Source organism: Onychomys torridus, chromosome 2 (genome assembly GCF_903995425.1).
Source record: "Onychomys torridus chromosome 2, mOncTor1.1, whole genome shotgun sequence".
Lineage (NCBI taxonomy): Eukaryota > Metazoa > Chordata > Mammalia > Rodentia > Cricetidae > Onychomys > Onychomys torridus.
Window position 1 is genome coordinate 154,233,335 of NC_050444.1, and position 6,000 is coordinate 154,239,334.

At 53.8% G+C, this 6,000-nt stretch overlaps 1 protein-coding gene across 1 annotated transcript in view; it reads right to left on the reverse strand.

The window, feature by feature from the left end:
* Positions 1-3,593, reverse strand: part of Arhgef10l (Rho guanine nucleotide exchange factor 10 like) — a 129,686-nt gene extending 126,093 nt beyond the window's left edge. Inside the window, exon 1 of the mRNA XM_036178627.1 lies at positions 3,495-3,593. The gene's annotated coding sequence lies outside the window, so the exon portion shown is untranslated. The remainder of the gene's footprint in view (positions 1-3,494) is intronic.
* Positions 3,594-6,000: the final 2,407 nt, after the last annotated feature.

Consider the following 6,000-nt stretch of genomic DNA (forward strand, 5'->3'; position numbering starts at 1 on the left):
AAGCCGTCCATCTGAGGGAAGAGCACCTGGAACCTGAGCAAGGATAAGCATGAGTTCGAGGCCAGACTGAGCTATACAGCAAAATTTGTCTCAAATGCAAATAAGACATGCGGCCTGTCTGGATGATCTCCCCACTTAAGTGCCCAGTAACACTGAATAACTCATTCTGAACTCCTGAGACCTGGAACAGCAGCAGCAGGCCTGGGGGGCAGGGGATGGGGGGCAGTATAAAACACTTCAAGACACACAAGGAAGGGAGTGAACCCAGCACAAGGCCTGACGGACAAGGTCTGCAGGCATCCTTTATGGATACCCAGGAAGATGCCATAACCCCAGACCCGAGGAAGGTCTGGTACTGGGTATTGCCTGCTCTGCCACAGACCTGCAGACTCCCAGTTCGCCTGATGCCAGAGCCACACTGAAGCTGCTTCTGCTACTGAACCTGTTCCAGGGCTGCCCCTTCTTCACGCTATGCTCGGCACAGTCCCCCACCAGAGGCTGCCATACAGCCACCCATGTTCTGATGGTGGCTTTGTTGAATGACCAGTTTGAACATCTCTGGAACCTAGCATTCTGCGTGTTGGTACAGGCTGAACCCAGCAGCCACAGTCCAGGACCCAGCCCAGACTCAGTAAGCTGTCATTTCTGAGCCCCAACCAGAGGTCATAAACTACCTAAAAGCCAGCCAACTCCTCTCCGTCACAAGGTCCCAGAATCTGTCCAGGTGGGATGTGATCACCAGTGCCTAAGCCACCCTCAAGCAGCTTCCACCACACAGATGACCTGAACGTCACCAGGAGCTGCCTGACATGTCTGTCACTTTGACAGCTTACTCTACCTCTCAGTGTCTAGGTCACTCCCTCTGTCAATCAACAGCAAAGCTGCTCTCAATAAATCAGGTCTCCTCACGCCATCCCTCACCCCTTCTCTTTCGAGACATGTAGCTCTAGCTGGCCTGGAACTCACTACATAGACAAGGCTGGCCTTGAACTCCCAGAGGTCCACCTGCCGCTGTCCTGCAAGGGCTGAGATTAAAGGTGTGTGCATCACCACACCTGGCCTTAACTCACAATTTTTTAATCTTTGTATGTGTGTGTTTCTGTGTGTCTGTACGATGTATGTGTATGATCATATGTGTGAGAGCAGACACGAACATGCCACAGCATATGTGGAGGTCAGAGGACAACCTCATGCATGGTCCTTGTCTTACACTTTGAGACAGAGATTCACTGTTTGCAGCAGCATACACCAGGCTAACTGGCTCGCAGACCTCCAGTTAGACTTGGGCAGCAAGGGCTTTACCTATTGAGCCATCCTCCTGGCCTCACTCATGATTTTGTCTATTGGATGTTTAATAATCAGCTCCCAACACTCAGCCACTGGCTCTCATGACTCACTAACTCCAGCACAGCATTGCCCAGAGCTCTGTACAAACCCATAAGGACAGACAGTTCCTGAGAACATACTCAATCCAGGGCCCTGAAGGAAAGTGGCCCTGCAGACCTCCACCAAGGCAGACACTGGGGACACCAGACAAGAAGCAGGGCCTGAGAGAGTGTAGGGAGATGGAAAGAGAACCCCGGACCACTTACTGTTTATGAGTTTGAATCTGTGGGGACTCTGGACCCCTCGGGGACCAGACAGGGACTTGTAGGCCTTCGTGGGGCAGGGTGAGTACCAAGGCCTGACACAGCAGTTTGCAGAGGCCAGAGAGGATGAGGAGGTGGGAAGTCCAAGCTGGAGCCCTGCGCCTTCTCTGACTTATATCAGGCCGACACTTCACTGCTGTGGGTTGAGTTTTCTCATCTGTAAAACAGATTGTCTTCCCTGCCTAATTACCAGGGCTGTTGTCAAACAAAGAGATAGGGGCTGTGAGAATACAATATAAACCTAAGCTGTTATCATCTGTCTGTAGAAGGACCCGCTTCACCTTTCCAGCATTATCTACGATGATTATATTCTTGCTACTCTGTACCTTCCTACTCTGGAAGCTTCCAGGGCTCTCAGCTCGTCACCCAGCCCATCATGTCTGTGAAGGGGTCCTTCCTCTTCTGACAGCCTGGGACCCAGGTCCCTAAGGAGCCCAGCAGCTTTTCCCAGCTTGTTGGTTTGTTTGTTGCAGAAGGAGCCCAAGGCCCTGCAGGTGCCAGGCAAGTGTTCTACCCCTGAGCTACAGCCTCAGCCCCCTAAAGTTAAAACCTGAAACAGCACAATGCAGGAACCACCAGTTTCAATAACTATGAATTGACCACCTACTATGTGCCAGGCAGTGTTGCAGGCAGGTGATCTGCATTCAAAGCCTTCCAAATGTAGGGGAGCCTCTCGTCTGGGGACAAGAGTCCTAAGAGCATGGGAGAACTTGCCTGGCTTGGAGAGGAGGTACCCCCAAATGATAATGGGAGAGGTGAGGGATGGAACCCAATTGTAGATGGAGCAAGGGTTGGACCAAGGCTTACAGTGGACCGGAGGATCTCAGCCCCAGGCTGACAACTGGGATGGAGTAGCTCATGTAGAGAAAGAGCATCCTGAGCTTTGCCTGAGGTCTTCAGGCTATGATCCTCTCTCCTCTGAGTGCCCTGCCTGGACCGGGTCCGTGCTGTGCGGACAGGGGGGTTTCAGCTCCAACCCACAGGGCCACAGGGCTGGGTTGAACGTATTAATGAGACTTCCCAACCTGCTCTCTCCCCCACATCCAAAGTGGAACAGATGGGACCTGGGGAGGGGGTGTGGGGAGCAGGCAGGAGTTTCCCTATGGGGACTCCAAGGCCTTTGAAGCAAGCACTGAGATCTGAAGGCCCTCGGAAATGAGACCCACCCAGTACCATCTCGCTGCTTTCGGCTGAGGTGGGATCCTCAGGCTCTCAGGGAGCCAAATGACTCCCACCTTCAGGAACACAGAAAAACCTGGCCCCTCCCCCACTTCAGACCCGGGCTCCCACTCACAAGTCACGCCCGAAAGCTGATCTCCACCATTTAGAGAGCCCACAGGACTCTTATCTCTACCCAAGGCCACCCAGGGCTCTGTGCCCATGGCCTGCCGCTGACCCAGCATCCAACCCTCCCACACTCCACTCCTGCAGGAGGCCTGGCTGTCCCGCCTCTGGGCAAGGGCTCAAGATGAGAGAGGCTGACCCAGAACAGAAGCCACACCGTGGTACCTGACTTCATGCAATCTGGGGACCCCACAACACCCAAGGTCAGAGGGGCGTGGGAGGGGCTCAGTGAACGGATAGTGCGAGAATGACACAAAGCTGGGGAGGGACGGGGAGGGGGGGAGTCCAGAACAGAGCGGGGGGGGAAAACAAAAAACCAGATTGAGGCACAAAGGCCAGTCAGGACTCAGACAGAGGGACACTCACGGAGCACAAAAGGACTCAACCAAGAGCTGGACCCGCGCATACAGGGCAGGGGACTGTCCCCAGAGGCACCTGAGAGACCCGGACACACAAAGCGGCCGGAGCCGGGAACCCCAGCCTGGGCAACACGCAACTCACCGTCGCTGCCGCTGACAAAGGCTCCGCGCCACCGCGCCTCCCGATCCCGCCGCGGGCGCCGGTGGCCGGGCCGAGCCCCGCGCCCCGCTGCAGCCCCGGCCCGCGGCCTGCAGCCGCTGCACGGCCAGCCCCGCCCGCCCGGTCCCGGGGCGCGCGGCTGAGGTCACCGCTTAACCCCTGGTGGCCTGGCTTGCACGCAGCGCCCCTCCCAGCTCCCCTAACCGTGAACCCAGAGGGGGGCGGGGCTCGGCTCTTCACCCATCCTCCTCCCTCTCCGGGAAACTGAGGCTGGGGGTGGAGAGACCCCAGGCAACACGAGGGACACACACACAGACCTCCGCCTTCCCTGTCTGGCACCGGATGCCCCTATACACCAATGCGCCTCTCTTCTGCAGCCCTGGGAAAGATCCTGAAGACACCAGGCTCCTTTAAATTCCCCCAGCATGACCTAGAGTTCCCTGCAAGGGGTGAAAGGTGCATGGGCCTGTCCTCAGGAAAACTGAGACCCAAGATGTGTTCCTGTGCAGACACAAGGCCTCTTGTGGCTGCCCTACATCCACGAGGGTTGGGTGCAGCCTGGACTCTGGTAGCAGCCAAGCAGCCCCAGTTACTCTTGGCTTGCTCAAAGAAGGGCTTTGGCATCCTCACCACGCAGCCTTTGATACCCCATTTCCCAGTGCCAAAACTGAGGCTCAGAAACGAGAGTCATTTGCCAAAGCCCCCAGCCCCCCAGCAAGGAGATGGTGAAGCTGGGCTCCCAGTTCTCCAGCCTTGCTTGCCTCAAGGCTGCCAAGCACTAGCTACTCCCTTCCAGAATCCAAGAGAGGGCCTCCGGATATGATGTAATTAATTACAGTTATCAGGTCACTAATTAAGATTATCCGTTGTTATTAAACACTCCCAGCTACCTCTCTACGTGAGAGGTAATTCACACTCAGGCTTATCAGCAATTATTCCTGGGTTAGCAATAATGACTGAAGGAGGGAAGTACAAAGTGTAGGTTGAAATCATCCTCTAACTGTGTCTGTAGCCACAAAACCAGCAGAGAGGTATCATGCTCTTGTTGCTGTTGCTGGTGGTAGTAGTAGTAGTGTGTGTGTGTGTGTGTGTGTGTGTGTGTGTGTGTGTGTGGTGAAGATGTGTAAATGTCTCTGTTGATGTCAGATATCTTCCTCAATCACTCTCCATATCTTTTTTAAAGATTTATTTTGTTTTTAATGATGTTATGTGTATGGGTCTGCACATGTGAGTGCAGGCACCCACAGGGGCCAGAGACGTCAGATCCCCAGAAGCTGGAGTCACCACCACGGTTGTGAAGCACCTGACATGGGTGCTGGGAGTCAAACCCAGTCCTCTAGAGTGAATGTCTCCAAGACACTTTTTTTAGAGGTCTCTCATTCAAGCTCTAGCAATCCTCCTGTCTCTGCTTCTCAGTGCTGGGATTACAGGGTCCTGCCACTCTGTCCAGCTTTTTACATGGGTGCTGGGAATCCAAACTCCATCCAGTCTTTGTTGTTTTCAAGGCAAGCACTTTACTCACTGGGCCATTGTTTCAGCCCCTTAATTGGTTGGTTTGTTGGTTTGCTTGAATGCCTTCTATTGGGGCTGAGAAGACAACTCAATGGTTAAGAGCACTTGTTGCTCTTACAGAAGACCTGGGTTCAATTCCCAGCACCCACATGGCAGTTCACAATCATTCATAACTCCAGTTCCAAGGGACCGAAAGTTCTCTTCTAACTTCCTCGGGCACCAGGCATGCACATCGTGAACCTCCATACATGCAGGCAAAACACTCATACACATAAAATGAAATAAATAAATCTAAAGAAAATTAAAGACCTTCCCTTTATGAGGCACCTGCCTAAAGGACTACTGAAGAAGAAAGGAACCAGAGGGACCCAGACCCTGCCTCCCTGGCTCTTGGACTAGGAAGAGACACCAATAAACAGGTTATGGTTCAGACAAGTCATGGGGCTGAACTCTCGGAAGTCACCACAAGCACTCATTCTAGTCATTGGGTGGTAAATGTTCGCTGAAAACGTGCTACCCTCCCGGCTCCATTGTGGGTAGGTGGGAGACTCCTTGAACAAGCAGGTCCGGTCTCTGCCCTGGGGGAGCTTGCCAGCGGCTAATGGACTGAGGCCAGAAGAACACAGGGTATGTTCCAAAAGGCCATCAGAGCAGGAAGAACTTCAGATGTTCAGAGTGACCCTAGCTCATAGCACTAAGTGGAAGACCAGAATGTGACTTGAGGGAGCTGTCATAACCAGAGCCAAACACATGCTCTGGGTCTCTGTTCTCCGCTTTTCAGGATCTGTCCCAGCCTCCTTCAGGCTCATGAGGCTGCCATCCGCTCCCCGAACTATACGAAGACCCAGAATCCCTAGGACACCTGCCTTGCACCCCCAACATGCAGCTGTGAACAGGATGCTGATTTGAACTACACCTAGCTGGAAGGCACTGTGGTCCAGACCTGAAGGCAGAGATCGTGATCCAGATGCCCCTT